The sequence below is a fragment of the Balaenoptera musculus genome, chromosome 4, assembly GCF_009873245.2.
Source record: "Balaenoptera musculus isolate JJ_BM4_2016_0621 chromosome 4, mBalMus1.pri.v3, whole genome shotgun sequence".
Classification (NCBI taxonomy): Eukaryota; Metazoa; Chordata; class Mammalia; order Artiodactyla; family Balaenopteridae; genus Balaenoptera; species Balaenoptera musculus.
In genome coordinates, this window is record NC_045788.1 from 78,503,273 (window position 1) to 78,528,408 (window position 25,136).

The window sequence follows — 25,136 nt, forward strand, 5'->3', positions numbered from 1 at the left end:
CTAAGGTAGGTGGTCATGGACTATGATTACGTCCTAGCTTCCCTGGAACCTAGGAAATGCTCCACATTTGAGGAGCATTTGAGGAATCTTATAAGCTTTGAGGAATCTTATAAATATCACATCCACAAACTCGGTGAAAGGACACGGCATTGGGTTCACAGTTAAACCTAACAGCTGATACTATATGTTATACAATACTGTGGCCAGTCAGTATTGTCCAGCCAGCGCTGGAACACGAACCAGAACCTCGCAGATGTCTAACTACCCTGCTTTAGATGATGAGAAAAATGATGTGGATTTCCTTGTCCCGTGAGTAGCTCCTCTGTGGTAGGTATTCCATGGACCACTTCCATGAACATTTTCTTATACTCAGGGCAGAATTCTTAAACCATTCTCAGACAAGGAAAAACTGGATTGGAGGGATTCACAAGGTGAGAGAGTTGCAAGGAGAAGCATTAATCAAGTGAATAGATTCTCTAGAGAAAAATTAGATTAACGACCGTAAATATTAACTTTGTTGTACATTGAAATACGAATAGACCAACTGGCTCAGGGAATTGGACATTCTTGTTAATTTAATTTTCTGGATAATGGGAGATGGAAGGTTAACTGAAAAAACCTTCCAGTAGAAAAATCTTTCTAAAATGAATTAGTGTACTTTCCTTGTTAATTTATTACTAAGCATTCACTGCTTTGCTTACTTCCTAAGGGTAGGAAATAACAATTTACAAAAACCAAAGTGAATTTAAGAGGCTTCTCACAGGTCCCTAGACCGAGAGACTCACTGAATAGTCCTGGCAAACAGGTGGGAAGAAATACATTATTGTAGAATGCCACTGGGGAAGTGAACTCCTTTCCAGGTATTAATTGCTTTGCTAATAGGCAAAAGCTGCTTAGAAAGGGGGAGGGGAAAGTAACAATTTAGAGGAAGACCAACCTTCAGCCTTAAAAGAGCCTTCTCAGAAGCCCCAGAATCAGCAGCCCTTGTGAAAATGTCTGGCATATGGCAATATTGGTTCCCATTGAGAGAAGCAAATAGGAGATCCCACCACCCAGCACAGGACACTTCTTGGTCTTAAATTTTACCAAGTAACCACCTATTCTTGACTCTTCCTTTAAGTCTTCTTGAGGCACCATAGGGAGGCTTGATGAATCTTTCACTGGGCAGTGTAGTCTAGCGTTTACTAGGTGGGCTTGGACCAGGATGCCTTCATCTACACCCTGGCTTCACCTTTTGTTGGTTATATGACCTTAGAAAAGTCATTGCACTTCTCTTTCCCTCAGTTTTACTATCTGCAAAATGGATGAAACAATAGTACCTACCTCATAGAGTTTATTATTGTAATTAGCAAATGGGTTCATGTATAATTATAAGATATGCAGAATAGTCCGTGGATAGTAATCAGTACTTACATGTTAGCCACTACTAATAATAAAATTCTTTATTTATGAGGAAGGATTTAAGACCGAGAAAGCATACTTTCTGAGGCAGATGTTGTAGGACTTGGAGTGTGGGTGCTGTTCCTCTTTTTGCCTGAATTGCTACCATATATTTGTTGTATATATACAAGGTGGTTAGGTCTGCAGCATAGCTGCAGCTTTCCCTGCCCAGTTATGCTTCTTCCCTACTCTCCTTTCACAGGTGTCAGACCTACCTCCCAGTCTGAAACCTTTCCCTGCCCTAGCCTGCTTCCACCCCCTTTATCTTGACTCTTGAACTCTTGACTCTGTCCCATTATGCTTCCCGGAGGACCCAAACTGACACACTGGGCTCATTGGCCCCCAAGAACGCCTCCGAGGACAGAGCCCACTGGACCCTCTCGTGAGAGGCAGTATCTCACACTGAATCCTCAGCAATAAACCCTCAGACGGTGGACACTGAGCTGCTGGATGGGGAGGGTTACAGGCAGAGGACTGAATGCACCAGCACTATCTTAGCTCTTCCACTTGAAAGTTGTGCCTTTGGAGGATTAAGAAGATTACTGGGGACTTCCCTGGTGGCGCAGTGGATAAGACTCCCCACTCCCAATGCAGGGGGCCCGGGTTCGATCCCTGTTCAGGGAAGTAGATCCCACATGCATGCTGCAACTAAGGAGCTGGTGAGCTGCAACTACGGAGCCTGCCTGCTGCAACTAAGACCCGGCGCAACCAAATAAATAGTAAAAATAAAAAATAAAAATAAAAAATAAATAAAAAAATAAAAAAATAAAGATTACTGGAAGTGAATAGGTATCTCAGAAGATGGTGTCAGTATTTTTCTTCTCAACTCTGATTTATAATACCAAAATGACAGATTCCTGGCAAAACAAGGGACACAGGTTAGGAAGATTTAAAAAAAAATGTTTTAGGGACAAAGCTTACTAGCCAAAGGGCTCCACATGAAGTTTGAAGGGAAGGGAGAAAAAGGCTCAGAAGAAACTTCTAAATCTCATGAATGGAAGTTATTATGAATGACATAGAAAAAAGATTCACAGTGGGAGAAAGAGAAGCCCAGTAATTCTAAGAAAATAACAGAGAACCAGACTGGGAATAATATTTAAGGCTCAATTATTCATGTTTCAATGTATAAGGTAATATAATATAACTGACACTTTAAGATAAGCAAATTGTCCCAGGTTGGATTTCTCAGGAAACAAGCACTGAGACAGAGATTAGCTTGCAGGAAGTTTATTAGGGAGTGCTCTTGGGATTAATATCTGTGAACTGGAAGGAAAGAAGCAGAACTGATCAGAGGGAGAAGTGGATTTTCTGTGCCATCTCAATGGAATGTCTCAGCCAACCTAGTTGAGGATGACCCTCAGAGCTACCCTGAACTGAGGCAAGAGGGCCTGGCCTTTATCCCCACATCAGTCAGTCATTGGATGCAGGCCACCCTGGAAGGGGCATGGCCTTGGGAGATGAGGCAGCTCTCCTTAGCTGAGACAGTCCCCGAGGAGACTAACAGGTGAAGACCAGCTTCAGTGTCATTCCCAGTAGCTTGAGTAACAATTCCTTTATTCCTGAAGGGGAATGGGTGGTACATCATAACATCCACCTCACAGATAAGTATAATTTCATAGATCTTACTGAGACTTGGGGAAATGAAACTGGTTTAAGCAATGAAATGGTATGTTTTTCAATGTAAACATATCTGATAAAAATGGATATATACTACCACCATATATATATAGTGTCAAAACTGCAAATGTATGGAATCCACAAGTACAGTATACAGCATATGGAGAGGATTAAATGAGAGTGAGAGAGTACTGTCATTTGTGGGAGCATGCTAAGAATGCCAGGCTAAAAAGGAGGATGCTTCCCTAAATCAAATGATAAAAATGTCACAGAGGCAGGAAGTAATATTGTTATTTACTTCAACTACTTGGACAGCTATTCAAAATCTCTGCAACAATCTTAGAATTTAATACATCCTTGACTTGCCTTCCTAATAATTTCATCTTTCAAAAAGTACAAGAAGGAATGAAGGGAACTGCTGTGCTAGACTCAATCTGACCAGCAAGGAAGGATTTGTTGATGATGTTTATATGATAGAAATCTTTTAACAAACATGAAATAAAATGCAGTCCTTGCCTTCCTGAAGAAGAAAGAAAGGGATCATGTCATTCTAGAATCTAATAGAAAAAAAAAAAAAAAGAACCTTTCATCATAATAGACATGTAATTGAGGCTTTAGGAAAACAAACTTCAACAAGTTCATAGAAATATAAATATAACCCCAAGGCCAGAGGCAGTAAAAAGGACGTTGGTTTTTCTTAATTGTGAAACTGAGAAAAATTAAACTTTGTACTATACTAATTACCTGCAGAAGCCAATGTGATCCAACATGGAGTTCTCCAATGAGTCTATGTTTTGAAATGACACATACAAAAGATGAAAGAAAGGTCACAAACCAAGATGAATAAAAAAGTTATAAAAACGTTGTAAGAAAGTGACAGAAGGCAAAAATCCAGAATGAGGTGAGGAGTGCCAAATGGTAAGGACCGCAGAAAGGGCTTTAAAAACACACACACAGTTTGAAGCAAGATGAAGGAACGGATAAGCCGACTGCTTAGAGAAGATTCTGTTAAATGATAACGGAGAAAAGGCAGAGCTACTCAATTGCTTCTTTCTTCTCCAATAAGGAACATGATCTTCAAACTGAGAAGGGTATAATAGATATCACAGAGAATAAATTGAAGCCCAATCTCAGTGAGGAGAGAGTCAGAGAGAACTGGTATGCAGGCTTTGCAGTCTGAACAAAAGATTATAGGTCTCAGGGAAATAGAAAATAGGACAGGTGCCAGAAATCTAAGCCAGGCAAAAATACAGATTTTCTAAAAGGAGAAAAAATGGATTATGGAATCTATAGAGTGAGCTTAGCATTACTTTCTGCAATATTCTAGAATGCATATTACATAAACATTTGTGAACTAAGCGTTAAGACACTGAATTAACTTCATATTATTTTCCGATAGAGCTAAAAGATAGATAGAATGTAAGAATACCAGGCATAGTTAATCTTTTTTCAGCACGATATTTTGCAAAGATGCTCATAATATTCATTTGAACAAGGTGGAGGGATGTTGCCCAGTTTGTACACTGGTTAGAGGGATCCACTGCTGACCAGACAATTGCATTCAAATGTCTGTTAATTGATCCATGTCCATCATAGAGGAAGGCCTCTAAGGCTGTAATGTGTAGCTCTGTACATGTTCTTTTCCTATTCAACACTCTTTCGGGTAGGTGCATATGAAGACACTATAAAACAGAGTAAAGAGAATATTGTGAAAAGAATAAGAATAAGCAATTCATAGAAAAGGAAATAGATCCTCAGATGCACTAGGAATTGGAGCAATTCAGGTTAGTAAAAATTAAAGGAATTTGTACTAATCAATATTACTGAAAGTGTGGGAAAACGCTCCCCTTGTACACATTGGCAGGAATACACATTGGAAGGCCTTTTTGCAGGACAATTTTCGCATTTGTTATCAACATTTGAAAAGCATATACCTTTTCAATTCCATTTATGGGTACGTAGCCTAGAGAAATTCCCACAAGTGTACCCAAAGAATCAGGTACAAGGTATTTGTTACAGTATTTTTTTAATAACAAAACTGAAAGACAAGTTTAATGTCTATCAACAAGAGTAAAGTTAAATAAGTAATACACATCCCTACAATGGAACACTGCATCAGATAAAAAAATGACTAGTATATGTAAATGCTGAAATGGAAAGGACTCTAAAATATATTATGAAGTGAAATGGCAAATTTCAGAAAAACAAGTACAGTATGATATCCCACAAAATGAACTATTTCTAGGAGTAAAGAAATGCATGGGAAAAAGTCTTGAAGAATATATTCCAAGCCACATTGGGTGAATACCTCTGGAGAGGAACATGGGGTTAGAGGAAGAAGGGCCAAAGGGATGTTCACTTAATCTATGGTGTTTGGTTTTGTGCAATGTTAATGTTATTTAGCATGTTACCTGTAAAGTTAAAAGTAAATTTAAAATTTTTAATTAAAAAATAAATTAACTAATTTTAAAAATATGTAATATTTTAAAGAAAGAAAAGGCACCAAGGCACTACTCTGAAGACACATATCCTCTGCACTTGCTAGTAAGTCACCTTGCTGCTCTGAGCTTCAGGACCCCTGTAAGAAAGAGAATGAGCACTGCCCTGAGACATCGATGATAAAACGAGATATAAGTAACAAGGTTTCACAAACTTCACAGTGCAATGAAATTTCTTATAATTAAGGTATATCCAAGTTGAAGTTTCAGTGGACCAGGGTTAGGAGGGTAAGCTAATAAATTGATCGAAATTATCTTAATGAATGGAACAATGGGTCTCACACAACCAGAATAATGGACTAGAGAAGAGTATAGACTTTTATTTAAAGGTTCAGAACATGAATTGCATAAGTGCAGGATATAAGAAACCTAGTGTTAGAATCATCATTGTAGAAGCCGTTCTACGATGTAGATGCTAAAAATATAATTTCAAGCCATATTAAGAGAAGCCTTGGGAAGAGAGATGTGGCCACAGTTGCCACCTGGGTCATCCACCAAGATTGACTGGTCTAAGCTTGTTGACTAATTTGAAACACTGAAGTGTGTATCATACAGGAACATAACAGGTTTCTCTGAACTTCTCTTCGCTGAATGCCATACCATTTAGCATTTAATATGATTTCAATAATTTTCACTGTTGTTCCCATTATATTCTAAGCTCCTTAAGGGCACACACCATAGATCATACTTTTTCATTCCCTGTAAAACTTGGAGGAGAACTGAGCATATAAAAGGCATTTAGTAAATATTGAACATAATAAAACAGATTTTAAAGACTGAAGATAATGCAGGCCCCGCGTCCGTCGTTCTGAGATCAGTGATCCCATACATGATTCTAAGAGTAGATGTAGGGCAGTGGTTGTACCTATACTGCCAGTTGACTCTTTTGTTACTTTTATATGACCTTGTTTTCTTAGGATGTTCTTTTTTTTTAAGCAGAGTACAGTGGAAATTTCAGTGGATTCATTACTGTATCATATTACTAAAGGTTTTATGTGCAGAGGATTTTATGTTACAGGTGACAGAAATAGCTAAGACACCTGTAAGAATGTGAGAATAAGTTATCCATCAATCAGAAACAACTGGGGAAACAGCTATTTAAGCAAGGAAGCCCTTTATAGAGTTTTATGAGAATTCAAAGAGGTATAATTTTTCTCTCTGTTAAAAAAATCCACTCAGGGTACTAATTTTAGCTTTCTCAGAGTTGTGACACTCTCAAAGGAGGAAATATGTCCATTGGAATATGTGGAAAGGTGGGAGCAGTTTTTATCACTTTGTGTTGTTTCAGTGAATCCTTCTTCCCTAGCATCTATCTGTGGTTTGTCTCAGAATCAGCTGATATACTTTTTAAAAAGATATATATGACTTGGTCTCCCTCCTTCTGGTCTGAAATGGAGCCCCAAGTTCATGATTTTTTAAGTGTTTTTATGATGCATGGCCAGGAATGAAAAGAACTTGGCTATCGCTATAGAAAAAATATTTTGAAACCTTAATGATATGTTTCTCCTACTGTCGTGTTTTAAATATTGTCTTCATCTAATTCAATTAATCAGTGATTTGGGTTTGAGAAGAAAACAAAAGGAAATATATTCTGGAATTTTACGGGTGAGATGAGAAAATAAGGTCAGGCATGTGTCACAGTGGGGATGGATGTATTTGTTATTTGGGATCATGGCAGGGAACTGATAAAACATGCAAATAGGATAATTGGGGAGAGTTTAAAGAAGCTATTTACAAGGTGTGGAGAGGATAGGGAAGTCACAAGGGGTGGGTAAGTGCCCCAGCTAGCAATAGTGGGAACCACTGAACCTGGAGGGGCAGGAGAAAGGAGTGATGGCCAGAACTCCAGCTGTAGGAGAGGGTCACCCAACAGGGGCCTTCAGGAGAGAAACAACCTGTAACCCAGCCAGGAGGGAACTGGGGTACTAAACGCCCAAACCTTGCCCTTCTGCTACCTTCCCATCTTCTGCCAGCCCCTCCCACTGGCCAAACCTAACTGGAGGCAGAAGGCAAGGAAGCTGGTTGATGAAGTACACATAAGTCAGCCTCTCGTGGCACACTGCAGTGTGGAGAAGGATGGAAAATGGATTTAGAGGAGTAAATGGAGAGTATCTAGCACAATGGATTGTCCCCATGCACCTCCATGAACACTTCCGCTTCTTTGTTTGTTTACCAATTTTAATTTATTAAATGTAGAAAACATTGGCAAACTTTCTAGTTGCTTGGTACCTGATCATTGTTGAGATATTTGGGGAAGTTTCCGTGTTCGGAGCCCTGGCTCTACAAGATAGAAAACAGAAAACTAGCTTCCCCAGCCCCTCATTTGCAGCTAGCTTGAGGTGTGAGCTGTAGTACATCAATTAGACATAACAAAGCACAGCAGATTCCTGCTTGAAGAAAGAAGCTTTGAATATTTTGCTACTCGGGATGGCAAGAGAGGTGACTGGCTTTCAGAATTGGTAGGGTTGCAACTGATGTCCCATGACTGGAGGAGTACCAACACACTGCACAATTCCAGCAGGTGTCATTCAAAGCATGGTGTATTCTACACAGAAATAGCACTGATGCTAGTGGCAGTTGTAGTTTCAGTAAAGCCAAGTTCCTCTAAGCAACTAGTTCACTATAGCATCCATTGCTCAGTGCTTGAAACAGTAGTGGTTTTCTCAGCAGGCTACTTCTAAAGTTTGGGGCCCTGTTTCTGGAAGCTTATTCTCAGGCCTGATTCTAGCCTTCCCAACGATTTTGTGAGCTACACAAAACCCTAGTAATAAGTTATTTTTCTGTTTAATCATCTAGAGTCAGGTTCTGATGCTTGTAACTGTGGACCTTGAAATACACAATACTTCTTTTTTTTAACGTAAATTTATTTTATTATTTATTTATTTATTTTTGTGTTGGGTCTTTGTCGCTGTGCGCGGGCTTTCTCTAGTTGTGGTGAGCGGGGGCTACTCTTCCTTGCAATACGCGGGCTTCTCATTGCGGTGGCTTCACTTGTTGTGGAGCACGGGCTCTAGGCGCACGGGCTTCAGTAGTTGTGGCACATGGTCTCAGTAGTTGTGACACACGGTCTCAGTAGTTGTGGCTCGCAGGCTCTAGAGTGCAGGCTCAGTAGTTGTGGCGCACAGGCTTAGTTGCTCCGTGGCACGTGGGATCTTCCTGGACCAGGGCTCGAACTCATTTCCCCTGCATTGGCAGGCAGATTCTTAACCACTGTGCCACCAGGGAAGTCCCCATAATACTTCTATTTTCATTTCTTTTTTTTTTTTAATTAATTTATTTATTTTTTGGCTGTGTTGGGTCTTCATTTCTGTGCGAGGGCTTTCTCTAGTTGTGGCAAGCGGGGGCCACTCTTCATCGCGGTGCGCGGGCCTCTCACTATCGCGGCCTCTCTAGTTGCAGAGCACAGGCTCCAGACGCGCAGGCTCAGTAGTTGTGGCTCACGGGCCTAGCTGCTCCGCGGCATGTGGGATCTTCCCAGACCAGGGCTCGAACCTGTGTCCCCTGCATTGGCAGGCAGATTCTCAACCACTGCGCCACCAGGGAAGCCCCTATTTTCAATTCTATTCTTATTTTTTATTCTCTTATATTTATCTGAATTGGACACAATATGACCATGTGAGAGATAGAATAAGGAGCATCCTGGCTAACTGCTTTATATCTGAAGCAAGAAATGCTGGTATGCACATAGTTGTATTTGAAAAAAGCACAGTAGATTGAAATTGAGACCTTATGAAACCTGGATGTGATTTGTTCTGTGAAATGCCTCTACTTTGTAAATAATTAAGCATTGCAGTAGAACTCATTTATCAAGTATCCTAGTTCTATCACTTCTGGTATATGCTACAGACAACTTTGTTGGAGAAATACAAACCTAGGAGAACCCAACTATTCAAGCTCTGGCTTTGCTACCAGAATACCATGTAACCTCGAGCAAAAGCTTTCTCTATGCTTCTCCTTTTCCAGGTCCAGGAGTGAGAGGTCTACAATATGTGATCTTTGATGTTCCTTTGAACTCTAAAATCCCATGATGATATATCTTCCTCAAGATCTTAAGAGAATATATTTAGCTTTTTCTGGATTTTAGGTCCTGAGGGACCACAGAATTTGCAAATCAATTCAGGTACTGAGCTCTAGATTCTGTAAGAATAGTTTAACCCTTGACAAAGAAAATCTTACCCTATTATTTTTAGAATCAGCAAGTCATTCTAACTTTGCTAATTACAAAAATTCCCATTCATACCTTAAACATTACAACCCATGGCCTATGTTCTAATTAATGGTCACTTTGTCACAGAAAATTGAAAGCTTGGCAAGGGAGATTTTTAAAAACAACTGCTGGACTTCTAATAAGATGGGACAGGGAGTTCACACTTTGGCATTGCTGTTCTTCCCTCAAATACATGGTAAAGATAAACTATGAAAAAGAAAATAAAAATAACATGGCAGAGTTCAAGGGGGGAAAAAAAAGATTGCTGTCTCCAAGGATGAGCAAAAAAACAACAGAATACCAAAGAGTGAGTAAGGCTAAAGCCATGGACCCGCCAGTCTCCAGGTCCAGAATTAGGTGGTGAAGGCTGTGTGACTGGAAGTCTACTCCACTTGGGACAAGGGACTTCAATTAGGATCATCGCCTTAGCCAGAAACTGCCTAAGCTTTGAGTTAGGAGAGTCTAGGTAGCTAGGCAGGTGAGAGGACACAGATCCAGCCTTGAAAGCAGGAAAAGAACCAAACCACATGTTGGCCTGGTGACTGGACCTGAGGTATCTCTGACATCACCATGGCCAAGAGCCCTGAACTGCCTTTATAGAATCTGGTTCTGAAACAGAATTCCAGGGGGCCAAGTGAAGAGACAATCACAAAACCAATGAATTTGGAGAAGTAGACACAGGAAAGGAAGAGAGAAAAAAAAGGAGACTGAAACCAAACAACAATAAAAACATTTCAACTCAAAATTAGCTTGCAAATCAAAATTCCAATAGCCATGAAATCTAATCCTAAAAAATAAAGTCAATAAAATATGAAATCAGAACATAAATTCACTCCAGAAGGAAATTAATTGTAATGAATATATAATGAGTATAACAAAATGGTTAAAACAAGGAAGCTCAAAGAGATAAATAAGAGAATAACAGTTATAAAAAAAAAGCAGCTATTACGGAACAAAAACAGGCATAAATGAATCAAAAACAGTTGGATATGCAAAATGACCAAATAGAACTACTCTTCAAGTAGCCCCTCGAAATTTTAAAATTACTTAATAGACAGAATGAGCTCTAGACTCAGTGAAGAAAGTACTGGTCACTGGAAAGCTCACATTGAGGAATTCACCCCAGATTTAACACGGAGAGACAAAGAGTTTAAATATACAAAAGAGTGGATACAGGCATATAATATGAGTCTCAGAAAAAGAGAATAAAAAGAACGACAGCATAAGTTGCTTCACATAAAAGTAATGGCTGAGAATTCTCCAGAGCAAAAGAAAGACATAAATCCTCAGATTGAAAGTTCAGTCTTAGTAACGAAAGGATAAATAAAAATAAATCCCCACCTAGGAATGCTGTCATGAGACTTAGAACATAAAGAATAAAAGGAAATCTTAAATGTTCCAGAAAAGAAACACAGATTATTATTAAAAAAAAAAACCCACAGATTATCAGACTTCTCAGCAGCAACATTAAATACTACAAAACAATAGAGAAAGCAGTCTTCAAAATGCTGAATGAACAAAACTTTCAACTTAGACTATTATATTCAGCCAAACCACAATTTGAGTGATGAAGAAAAATAAAGATATTTTCAGACACACAAAACTAAAACTATTTATAATCCACAGACCTCCATTGAAAGAACTTTTGCTTTGCCAACCAGGCTTCCTGCCCATCTCTTCTTCAGCAGTTCTCCACCCCAGGCCACTCCTACCTCACTTTCCTCCCTGCCTCTGCCATGCTTGGTGCCCTGATAGTGTGCACACCATTAACCCTTTCCCTCTGGTCTCTCTCTACTCTTCCTCACTTTACTCTCCCCCTCCTTTGACCTGGTTCTCGTTATCCCCATGGTGCCAAGCAACTGCCGTCTCCTGCATCTTACCCTCTAAGCCAACCAGCCACATATCTGTTGCTGGATTTTCTGCTATCTTCTTCCCTTGAGAGTGCAACCTAGGCAACCTAAGCCTGGAAGCATAAGAAAGGCTTCCCCATTATCCTTTATGCAATTGGGTTAGTGCAGGAAGTAGATGAAATATGTAGAAATAAGAGTGCCAGGGAGAAAAGGAAGAGGTCCAGGTCATAAGAAGAAAGATATAACAGGAAGAAACACTGAGAATTCCAACTATTGCTATAAGTCACTCTCCTAAAATCTGTCTCTCTTTTCACTGGGGGTGTATATGTGTGTGTGAGAGAGAGAGACAGAGAGACAGAAAGAGAAATGAGATTGAGATTTTGCAGTTTTTAAATACATGTGTCTCAATTTGGGAGTAGCTAATACAATAACACTTTAGTTTCCTGACCATCTTGGATAATAGGGTTTAATGGAATTTCCCATCTAACCATGAGTCATTCTCATTTGTGCTGTGAAATTGCCATGGACAGGGATCCTTCCACAAAAGACTGCATTGACCTAAGGCCTGATCTTTCCCCAGTGCACAGTCTTACTGGTCAAGGCCTCAATTCTCCATCTACAGTCAGGCAGCTTGATCTGGGCTCTGTATGCAGGAGCACCCTGGCTTAGCATGTATGCCTTCTTTTCAGTTTCTAGGGTTTGCATATTGTTTTGAGGGTGGTGTTTGTCTATGGAGGTTTTTGCAGTAATAAAGGACTGTTTTATTTCAGGCCTTTTGACCAATTTAATGGCCTATTAAAGCCACCTAACAACTTTTAAAGAGGCTTCACAGAAATAAAATTAAGACCATTTCTGTTGACTTTGGCACACTGAAATTTAATTTCCCCAAAGCACCACATAAGTAAAGAGCAGAAAACTTCCAAATATGACAGGAACTGACAGGTATTATTTTTTATTGATGAGAAATATAAGAAGTAGATTCACTCTAAAAAGCCAAGTAATTTGAGAGTTCTAATTTAAAAATAAGAGATTAGCATATGCACCATTTCTCAGCAGATTTTGCAAATGAAATGTCTTTTTGAGGCATTTATTTCTCTTTTCTTTGATTATAGAAAGAGGCAGAGAGAAAAAAATTCAGGTTTTTCTGGCATTGCCTTAGAGATGGCCATGATTAACTTTTGGAGTCATTTTTTAACCTGCTTTTTTTCTCTTAATACATATAATAATTAGTTTAATATATCATAAAATTTTCTTATGAAATTCAATACTACTACAACATAACATTATTTTATAATTGTATAGTATTCCACTGTGTGACCATATCATAATTTGTTTAAAGGAGGATTCTCTTTTTGGCTATTTGTTTCCAATTTCTCACAGTGATAAATATTGTTGCAACAAATAACCTTCTACAAATTTTTTTTTTATTTTGCACATCTTGGATTATCTTTTTCCCTTTCTGAAGGCTGGAGTAAATGACTTGAGAGATAACTTTCAAATGCCAATTTTCTTCAAGCTCAGGCTCTCCCAGGAATGTTGACCTTCTGGTTCACAGTGGTATCAATTGCCAGAAGGCTTGATGTTAGTAGTAAGATGGTGCATCATTCTTAATGGACAGGCTCATGGTTAGTAAACTCTTCATTTCCATCTTGAAACCCTAGATTTGTTTTTGCCATTCTATTCAAACCAATTTAAAAAATCAAAAACAAGTCCTGAACTAACTCACAGGCCAAATTTTTGAAGCAGCTGAAATTAATTTTGATGTGTTTAATATGAGGTTGGGAACTGTTCTCTGAGAATTGTTATTTTTAGAGTTTTTGTAGCTGTTCCTATGCCTTCCCAATGCCAATTCATTGTTAAGTGTATCAGATCTGTAATGTACATTTTAATTAACTCTGTGGTTGAGCCAAATAGAATTCTGCAAAACGTGATTGAAATTTTGGAGACGCTTGATGGGCATCTTAACACATAGTTCAGTCCTATTTAACATGAGTCAGAAAAAAGGCATCTTTGGCTCACGAATCTGCCGCCCTTACACTAGCAGTCACTCAAATCCCAGCAGGCAGAAAATGAAGTCACTTTGGACCAAAGCCTAAGAACACAATGACTCAGAACACAAAATCTTCACTTAGGGAGGAGTTTGAACATAAACAGTTCCACTAATGTCCAGGGAGTTTAAATTCTACTTCTAGTTAGGAGGACTATTACAAATACCCAAAAAAGTAGGGGAGGGAGGAAGGGGGATAGAATTTTCTCCTATTTATCTGTTTCATTTGATTATTTCTCCTTTATTGGTGCTTTTTGATAGTATAATATCTAAATACATAATCATGAAATACTATAGTTCTCATAATTTCATCATCAATAAAAAAGAGGAAGAAAATGTAGGTTTATTCAAGCTGACCTAATTACTATAAAGTAACCTTGATAGATTAAAATAAAATCTTTTTTTTCTGAATATAAATAATATTCTGAGTATCTTGGGTTTCCAAGGTGCAGCAGCTGAAAATTAAGTTTATGGCCTATGGCAAAAGCAACATATCTTAAGATATGTCAGATTTTCTGGCTGAAAACAAATAACTAGGGAAAGTGGGGATAATGAAAGCATAGAATTTCCAAGTTAATTCCTAATATTTTTAGCAGTCCTGACCCCAGAAGAATTATAATTGGTTTTTAATAAAGGCCAATTCAATAGCATCAGTGTAGAACGTGATGTTCATGGCACCTTCCATAATCAAGGCTTGTTTTCTTATAAACCTCTATCCTTCAAGTTGTAAAAATCGGGTAACGCTGCCTGGCTCATTAATAGTTTACATGAGTTCAGACTAAAAGGATGCCAGAGAAAGAAAAACAAGCCTTCAGAAGGGTTGGGAGAGGAACCCAGAGGAGAAACAGAGCCTATGCTGAGAGCCTGGGGGCATGTGGGGCATGATTTCAACCATACCCTCCACCCACACAACTGAGCCAGAGGAACATGTGGGGAGCACAGAGTGAGTGCAAGAATAAAAGCTCCTTCATGTTCTCTCTTTATAATCGAAATGAAGGAAACCATGTGATCTTCCATCATCCATTTGTAACTCAAGGTGAATTAGAGTTGGGAAATTAACAAAAATGCCTAGGGTCAATGTGCTATGACTATGGAGAGAAAGAGCAGAATCAGGATGTAATAAGATGAGTCTGGGCTTATTGCCAAGCTGGCCAGGCTACAAGGATGGGATTGGACTTCTCCCTGAGGAATATGAGCATAGAAGTCACCAGATGACAGGGCCCCATTCCCTGACTCAGTACGTAGAAAATAGGAACCACTGGGGAAGGTTTCAAGGGGTGTTATATACCAATAAGAATAAACAACACCGGCACTCTAGAGTTTACAAAGCACTTTCAACTTCTTTTTCTCATATCTATTCCATGGACTCCTCACATTTCCAACAATGGGTAAACTCTTAAGAGAAATGATACCTGAAATAGTGTGTAATTCCCATGTTACCAGGGAAAGATTCAGTAAAGCTTTCCAAATAAAATCATGAGAGAGCCAGGTTCTGAGGGAGTAGTTAGCACACAGCAGAGTGTAGCACTCTGGACTTGCTGCACTCTTGGGCTCACTTAACAGGCTCGGTTTTGTTCTGCTCTCCCAGGGTGTTCAGAGAGATAGAATGTTCCACTACTTGTGGAGAAGAACCTGTACGGGCCAGTCCTACCCAGACTGTGGTAAAGAGATACCAGACGGGGCTGGGAAGACCTTGCTGCCTACAAGCTTTCACTCTCCTCCTAGGTGGCCACATGATATTTCCAGAGGAAATATATCAGATATTTCCATCTGACACTATTTCCACTATTCATCCACTTTCCAATCAAGTGAGGCTGGCATCCTCAAGTGGGTAAGTCAGTGACCAAGACTGAACTCTCTCCCATACTTCAGATTCCCAGTGCATGGTTTAGCCCTGGGAAAGAGGGTCCTGCATTGATACAATAACCCTCATGAAGTAGGGTTACAAGCAATGTCTAGTTTTGCCTTCAATATCATAGCTCTGTGTTTTACTAACACAAATCCACACCATCTATAGGGGGCATTAAATCCTGGAGAACCAACTGAGCCGAAGCCAACAGCTCTTAAGTGTTATATTCATGGCAAGGCTCTAGAATTTTACAGCCAGGTTTGGCCTTGCCCCATTGTGAAAGCCTATGACCCTAAAGGGCCCTGGACCAGGCATGCAGCAGCACCAACTGTGGGTCCAGCAGTCTGAGCTCTTTCAAGCATTAACTCATTCATGGAGAGGAGTTCTTAGTTTCAGAGAATGAGGGAAGCATTCAGTGGAGGTATCTCGCATCTCTCCCTGCTCAAGCTTAAGTCCTCGTTCAGCCCTAAAGCCCTGGAGGTAAGTGGTGAAGTCCCTGGGGCTGCTGGAGATGGCTCTGGAGTTCTCCAGGCCTTGGGGTTGGGCCTGCAAGTGAGTCAGTAGAATGTTAACCTGAGGTTTGGTGGTAAGGGAGCAACAACCCTTGGGGACCCTATGAAGCCAAATGGGTGGCAAGCAGGGCTCAGAAGGCTCCCTCTGAGGTCCTCCTAAGCAGCTGTGTTACAGGATGGAATTTCTCTGGGCCTTTCACTGTTCTAGCTGCCACCTCAGTCTTCCGTGAGCATTCGCAAAAAGAAGACCCAGTGAGGGTGTTTCAGCAAGAGAGAAGCAATGACAGAGAAGAAAAAAAGGCAAAGAGAAAGTTGGAGAATGAGCAGTTTAAGGGAATACAGGAAAGAATGGAGGGAGGACTGAGAAAGAGCTGTTACTGTAGCTGTACCCCCTCTGTGGCCCTCAGCATCTGATACTATTTACATCCCACTTTGACCAAACCTCTTAACAAAGATTTTTGCATTAACAGGTAGGTGTCCTTATTTGTGTTTCATAGATGGAGACATGAAGGGTGAGGACTGGAGTGTCCTTCCTCAAGAACACACAGTGTCAGAGATTTTCCCAGCTCCTCATTTGTCCTTTGGCCTCTGGAGACTAAAATACCTATTGATTACCCTTAACCACTTTATGTCCTGTGAAACCTCTCCCTTCAGTGGGTTCCAAGACATAATCTGCCATAGCTGTTCTGTGCACTTCTTAATTAGAGAGCATTGTAGCATTGTTTTTCCAGAATTGTACCAAAGCATCAGAATAATGAAAATAAATGACAGAATCTGAGAGATAGAAGCAGCTCTTGAGATCATTGAGTTCAGTCTCCTCACTTTCTAGATTAGGAGCCTGAGTGCAGTCCAGAGAGGTGAAGAGGTTCACCAGAATCACCTGGCTGCACACGGAAAGCTGGAACTGCAATTTAGATATCTTGATTTCTAGGAAGCTATCTACCCAAGAGTCTTACCAGACACAGATTTGTTTCTTTTTTTATACCCAATCCCAAGTATTTAGCATTCCCAGAACATTCCAAATAGGTGAACCATAGCAAAGAACTCAGTGTGATCCAAAGCACTGATTTCTGGTGTTTCTTCAAGGGTGTTTTTGGCTTTCAATCTGTTAACCATAAGGAATATTGAATTTAGCAAAATACATCGAAGTTTTCTACGCAACATGTTAAGAACAGCTGAAACCAATTAAATGCTAATCAATTTTACCCTGTCTGATGCAGAATGGAAAAAATGTTCCAGAGGTCTCTCCACCCTGAGATGTTCTTGGCAATGGGTCTCTGTGCTGTGGGCCCCCTCCCATCTCTCTTAGTCATGTACACTCAGAAGAGGAGACCTGGCCAACTCCCTTCATTACTGGGAGGAGAGTAGAACCCAGCACAGACTTTCCCTTGAAATGAAAGTTCATCTTGGGAAAAGAAGTCTGCAGACTCTGGGACAATGCACATCACAACTGTGAGAATAGAAGGGACTGAGGAAGGCAGTGAAGTCCAACCACATCTATCAATCCTCTGTGACCACATCGTGGAGTTTACTGAGGTCTCTATTACCTTATCTCCTGATGCTGCTTTCCCCAGACCCCACCTTCCTCTATGAGAAATAGGCAGCAAAGCAGACGATGTCCAAATATGGCAAACTGGGGTTTGAATTTTGGCTCTGCAATTAATAGATGTGATGTTAGGCAAGTTATTTAACCTCTCCTGGCCTCAGTTATTTACTTATTGGTTAAAATTGAGTAGTAATTCCAACTTTTAAAAATTAAATGAGTAATGTTTATAGAGTATCTGATACATAGAGGATGAGCAACAGGTATTCTAATTAATTATTCATAAACTCTCCTGTATTCAATCCTTTCAGTCACTTTTCTATCAGCCTAGTTCATCAATGTCTCACAGTGTGTGTGTGTATCTGTCTGCCTGTCTGTTGACTATCCTGCTCTATCTGTCCTGGGGACAGCTAGATGAGAATATGTGTATTAGGAAGCCACAAGCCAAAGGGTCCTGATCCACTGCTTGTGTGCAGAATTGGGAACATATCACCCTCGACTTTGCTGAGGGTTCTGTGTCCAGGGTAACTATCATCTTCTATCCCCAAGGTCTGAAATTCAGGGCCTCTAGAAGATACCCAACATTCTCCAATTCACAGCATCAGTCTAAACATATATATTTTTGAATCTGTTAACTTTCATGTTCCTATGTCTATAAAAATATCTACATGGGTAGATAAACATATGTATCAAATTATATCTTTATTTTATTTACTTAACTTTTTATTTAAATAAACTCACCTCTTGATTAATTAAATATATTTATATTATTAATTAATCTAAAATATTTTACTAACTTGGTGCTTTTACTCTTTTGTATTTGTGTAAAGGGTAGGAGTGAGAAGGGGGAAATGATGTGCCTGAGTCAAATCACCAAGTGTTTATTAAGACTTCAAATAGACCCAGTGACTTCTGCTTCCAAGAAGATGGAGGAAATGTAATTTTCCCCATTGCTCCCACTAAGCACAACTGAAAACCCTGGACATAAAATATAAAACAAATATAAGAAACCTCGGAAAGGTGGAGAGAGGACAAGACTTCTGGACCCGAGGAATGGCATGGTGGCAAATTCCCTGGGTTTTCTCTTTGCCTCACACAGACTGTTATGATCCCACAGTCTGAGGTTCTGTTCTTTTTTTTTTTAAGTCTATTTTTTTCTCTATTGTTCAGATTGGGTAATTTTTATGGTTCTTTTATTTCACTTTTTCTTTCCTTTGAAAAAAAAATGAACAGAATCTCAGACTGTGGGATCATAACAAAAGATCTAACATTTGTGTCATCAACATCACAGAAGAGGAGAGAGAGGATGGGGCTGAACAATTATTGAGAGAAATAATAACTGAAAACTTCCCAAATTTGACAAGAGACATATATTTCCAGGTTCAAGAAGCTGAGCAAACTCCAAACAGGATAAAGCTAAGAAACCCATGCCAAAAACACATTATAATTAACCTTCTGAAAACTAAAGACAAGGAAAACTTGAAAGAAGCCAGAGAAAAATGACACCTTATCTATTGTAGAAGAATGACTTGTATGACAGCAGATTTCTCGTTAGAAATCATGAAGGCCAAGGGGAAGTGGCATAATATTTTTCAGGTGCTGAAAGAAAAGAACCTTCAACCCAGAATCCTATACCCAGTGAAAATATCCTTCAGGAATGAAGGGGAAATCAAGACATCTCAAGTGAAGGAAAACTAAGAGAATTTGTCACCAGACCCATGTCAAAAGAATGGCTAACTGAAGTTCCCTAAACAGAAAGGAAACAATAAAAGAAGGAAATTTGAAATATCAGCAAAGAAGAACATAATAAGCGAAATTATGGTAAATACAATACAATTTTCTTCTCCTCTTGAGTTTTCAAAATTATCTTTGACAAAGCAAAAAAATTATAACACTGTCTGATTTGGTTCTAAATGTAAGATATTTAAGACAATTATATTATAAATGGGGGAGGGTAAAGTACACAAAAGGAGGTAACACTTCTCTAACATTACTCAAACTGGTAAAATGATGACACCAAAAGACTAGTAAGTTAGGTAGATATAATATTTAGAGCAACTATTTAAAAGCTATGCAAAGAGATACACTCAAAATCACCGCAGATAAATCAAAATGGAATTCTAAGAAATGTTTAAGTAACCTACAGGAAGGCAAGAAACAAACAAACAAACCAGAGAAACAAAAACAGAGAGAAAACAAAAATAAAATGGAAATAATAAAAAGTGTTCAGGAGCTCAGTGGGTGCACAACTGTACAAACCAGCACACAAATGCCGGGCTTGCTAAGCCACCACTACTACCTGCCAGTAGGCCCAGCTTCACCACTGCCACACTCACAGGCCTGCCCCTGGCTGCAACCAAGTGCCATCCATCACTGATGGGGGGAGGGGAGGCATGTTTTCCAAACTAAACTTGACTGCACAGGCCCGTGGTCTCACTCAACAAGGTTGGAAAAGTCCACTCACCTTTTACCTTCATGGTAATGTCCTTACAGTACTATCAGCGGCTGAGTGACTACAGGCCACCATCCCTAGGCTACACCCAGGGAACTGGGAGAAGCCAAGTACCTCAGAGCAAATATGCAGAGCAGCTGACCATCATAAAGGGTTGGGGAAAGTGATCAGACCCACCTACACTGAGGCATCATCCACCCTAGAGGACTGGTTAGGGAGTGCTTGGTTGAAACAGAACACAATGCCAGACCCTAGTCACCTTGTTAGTTTTGAAAGGTTTTCCTTTTTTTTTTTTTTTTTTTTTTACAAGATGGGAGGTTACAGTTGTCTCTTCTGTCCAGAAGAAACATGTTTTCAAAATAGTAACAGTTTGAATTTTTCTCCCCTTTTCCCTCTCATGGTTCATTAGGCTCTGAACCTATGGAAAAGATTTTGCAGTTAATTAGAATTTGCATTTTAAGTAGTTAGGAACTATTCGGGTTTTTTAAAAGCATCGATTAAAAAGACGCACATAAAAGTTGTTATCTACTCTTCTGGCAAACTATAGCTTGCCTCCAAGATACCAGTATCTCACTTTAATCTTCTCTGTTGAATTCATTTATGTAGCCCAAATTCTTCCTTGTTCCTTTTCATAAGCCAACACAACTCTAAGGATTTGGTTTTTAATGAATACTGACAGCTCACTTTATTTTTTAATTTTTATTTTACTGACAGCTGTACAGTATAGATTCTACATAATAGAACTTCTTTTTTGCTTAAGCACTTGCATGGATATTAGTGCTTTGAAGTTAGTTTAAAAAGTCACAATTTATAAATACAGAAAAAGGAGCAACCCAACAGCAATTTTTGTACCAAGACAAATCTGTAGATTTCAGTACTGTCTTTACTGTAAGCTGATCAAAACATCTGGAAAAAAAGACTAAAACTGCTTTCATCTTCGTGTGTATTTATTATTTGACATAAAAAACTTATTTTCATTAACAAAAAATTGAAATAAATAAAATTAAATGGAAGATTAAGGCCCCTAACATATTAATAATTACTAAACACAAATGGTCTAAATACACCAATTAGAAGACAGAGATTGGCAGACCAGATTTAAAAACATGACCCAGCTTATATGCTGTCTATAAAAGACTCACTTCAATTATGATGATATTGACAGGTTGAAAGTAGAAGTATGGAAAAAGATATACTATGCAAACATTAATTAAAGGAAAGAAGGAATATTAGTAACAAAGTAGACATCAAGCAAAGAAACTTACTAGAGACAGAGAGGGACATTGTATAATAATGAGTCAACCCATCAGGAAGATAGAGTAATCTTAAATATGTTTGCATCAAGCAACAGTGCTGTAAAAACCAATAGAACTGAAAGGAGAAATAGAGGAATTCTGAAGGAAGAGCAGATTTGAATCACTAGAGATTTAGAAACCAGAAAACATGACAGGACTGGAAATCAGTAAAGATGGACTTTGTACAGATGGGCCAGGCTGGGACCCATGAGAGACAGAGTCAGCTACATATGATGGCACCTGAGAATTCTGGCAGAGTGTGGTATGCAAGAGGATTTCAGGAGGCATACCACTGAAGGTTTTTTTTTTAACTTTATACCTAAGTATTTATTTTAATGTTATTAGGGAAAAAAATACTTGGGCACAGAAGGTAGAAACATGTTTACACAGACCACCTAGATTAACATTTTGCCATGAATTTTTCAGACCCTCATGTACTAAACATTTCACCATGACTTTTTGGAAGTAGGGATAGTAAGAATAACTGCTCCTATCGTCTTTCCCATAGTGGTCTTGGTAGGTTATCATTCCCACATTGAGATTGCATCCAAATTGGCATGGGCTGTCAAGGTGTCCCAACTGTGTCATACCACCAAGCAGGGGCACCACCCACTCTGAACCAAGGAAGCATCTAGGCTTAGTGGCAACATCAGTCACCAACTGGCCAGTCTTGAACCTAGACCAAGGAGTTTTTCACATGTTTAAAATAAACTCTTTTCTTGTATGCATTTGAAAACAAAATTATATTTACTACTTGATTGTCATTTTTTATTTTAATTTTTTAAAATATAACTTTTGTTTTTGCAGTGTGTGTCAGCAGTATATTGAACAAGTATGACTGAGACACAATCAAAATTCAACTTAATGTTTTGTTTCCCAGGTCTCCTTTAAACTTGATCCAGTGGGAAAGCTTTTTTTTTTTTTAACTACCACTGGATAACATCCCAGCAGGCCCAGTGTCTTTTTTTCCACTAGCTCTTAGGTAAAAGACAGTCTTACAGTCTTTTATGTTCTAACTCAGTTTTAATTTGGTAATTTGAATGTCAAGTCCTAGATATTAGCCAGCTCTTCCACCTCCTCCCCATCCCCTGGGCAAGGCCTCTACTTGACAGCTGCCTGCCTTCCAGGAAGGCAGTGTGGTTGGCTTCTGCTCTTTCCACTCGCTTCCTCCTTCATTTGTTAGCTGCTATTTTACTTCTTCCCAGGTTAGAAAAGGGGAGGTCAGAGAGAAGAGAGGTAAAGGCGCTAGGACAGTATTTTCTGGCTGGTGGCTGAGGGCTCTCTTGGCCAAGTAGGTCACACCTCAGTTCTTCTTGCCTGGGCACTTTCACGTAGATTTCTCTCTCTCCCTGTGGCAGGGCACTTAAGTATTTCTAGTCCTTTCACAGCCCCTAAAAAGACAGCATTCCCCTCTAGCTTCTTTTTGCTGGAGTTCCTCCAGGACCCTAGATGATCTGACGCAACTTCTCTTTATTCCAAGTGGCCCACATCTGGTCCATGGGAAACAGTAATACCTTCCTTGTCCCCAAAACACTGGGAATGCAGCCCACTCCTAACATAGCCACTTCTACCCTTTCTTAGGCAGGAGTTGGTTGCAATTACTCCATCTCCCCTAACTGTGGGGAACATATTCCATAGCTCTCTGTGTCGTCCCAAGGAAACTTGTCACTCGAAGTCTGAAGAAAAGGCAGTACCCCCTTTCTGCTATAGCACCAGACCCCACCTGAAAGATCCTCCACAAATCCTCCTCTCCCTCCACACTTTGACTCATTTTAAATATCATTGATCTGGCTAAGGGGTACAAAAATCATGGAACCAGTTCTCCACAATTTCCTATGTAAACTTGCATATGAGGAGTCCATCTTACACTAACTTTGGCAATATATGCTGTATATTACATTGGAGCCTCAGTCAAAAACCATGGTTGGAAACCACATTCTAACATCCTGCTATATTTATTTGCATGATTACTTTCTATTTAAGGAAAGTGATATCAGTTTTCATTTATGATAGTTTATTTTTTAAATTAATGTATTTAATTATAGCATGAGTTGATATTTTTAAATATTAAGTGATAAAATACAGGAGGTAACATAGATAAAGCTAAAACACAGAAACAGTATATCAGTAATAGTCATCATAGATTATAAATCTAAGGTATTTTATAGAGATTAATTTAGTAGAAGTGAGAAGAATACATTGGAGGAAGGAGAAAATGTAGTTTTCCCATAAATCCCCAAAATACAAATACACAATCATGAAGAAGACAATAGATAGCACAGGGAGCATTTGGGAATAGAATGCCTTCTAAGAGTTAAGGTATAACACGGGCTGCAGTGTACGATTATGTCCTTTGTTTGCCATATTCTCTGACTTTTGAGGAAACTGCCCTATCCCTCCCAAATGCATATAAAATAAAAGCAGTACATTCAAAGGGACCTCAGTCCTTAGCCACAGTTGATTGTTCCAGGGCAGGAAATTGACTAGAGTTTGGCTAATTATACTCCTTCCTTAGGAATTTGGAATTAGGACCAACAGATTACAACTGAGTTTAACTATCCTGCAGGAATGGATTAACCATTAGTGTACTGGCAAATTGTATTTCTGAACTTGTGAAATAGACAGCCCTCATCTCAGAGCCTGATGATATGTGTTACCCAAACTCGTGAAAACTAATGAGTGAAAAAACCAGAACTCTGATTTTTATATTTATAATGAGAAATATAATGATCCAACAAACTAGGTACTTTGGCATACAGATCAGCATATCCTGTCACTGCTTAATCTACATAAGCAGCCAAATTATTGGAAAGTTCTTTGAAATCAGAACAAGGGATGCTAGCTCAGTGAGCATAGTGGCTGGTGTCTGGACCACAATAACATGATGCATCCATCCCATTTCCTCCAGGGGGATATGCAACCTTGGGGGTGGGTTACATCCTGTGTTCTTTGTATCTGGGGGCCTTTTATTCCACCCCTTGCTGAAAATACTTTGTCATTCCATTGCCAGCTAATACCATTTTAAATTGGCATTTTGTTTTTTAAATATGCCAAATGTGGTAGGCTATATAATGGCTCCCGAAAAGATATCCACATCCTAATCCCTCGAATCTGTGAATATTACCTTATATGGCAAAAAAGGTCTTTGCAGATGTGATTACATTAAATATCTGGATTATCTAGGTGGGCCTAAATGCAATCACAGTGTCCTTTTAACAGTAGGGAGATTTGATGCATAGACAGAAGATGGGGAGGCAACATGACCCAAGAGGCAGAGTTTGAAGTGACTGATGTGGGCACAAGTCAAGGAACTGTGACAGCCAGTAAAAGCTGGAAGAGGTAAGAAGCAGATTCTCTCCTAGAGTTTCTGGAAGGAGCACAGCCCTGGAGTGAGCATGGCCCTGCTGACACCTTGATTTTATCCCAGTGATACTGATTTTGGACTTCTGGCCTCTAGAACTGTAAGAAAATAAATTTCTGATTTTTTTTAATTTTATTTTATTTATTTATTTTTATGTCTGTGTTGGGTCTTCGTTGCTGTGCGAGGGCTTTCTCCAGTTGCGGCAAGCGGGGGCCACTCTTCATCGCGGTGCGCGGGCCTCTCACTATCGCGGCCTCTCTTGTTGCGGAACACAGGCTCCAGACGCGTAGACTCAGTAGTTGTGGCTTACGGGCCTAGTTGCTCCGTGGCATGTGGGATCTTCCCAGACCAGGGCTCGAACCCTTGTCCCCTGCATTAGCAGGCAGATTCTCAACCACTGCGCCACCAGGGAAGCAAGCCCCTCTGAATTTTTTAAGCCACCAAGTTTGTGGTAATTTTTTACAG

At 39.5% G+C, this 25,136-nt stretch overlaps 1 pseudogene; it reads left to right on the plus strand.

Moving 5' to 3' along the window:
• The first annotated feature begins 20,038 nt into the window (after nt 1-20,038).
• LOC118894010 lies at nt 20,039-20,270 on the plus strand (annotated as a pseudogene).
• The last annotated feature ends 4,866 nt before the right edge of the window (nt 20,271-25,136 follow it).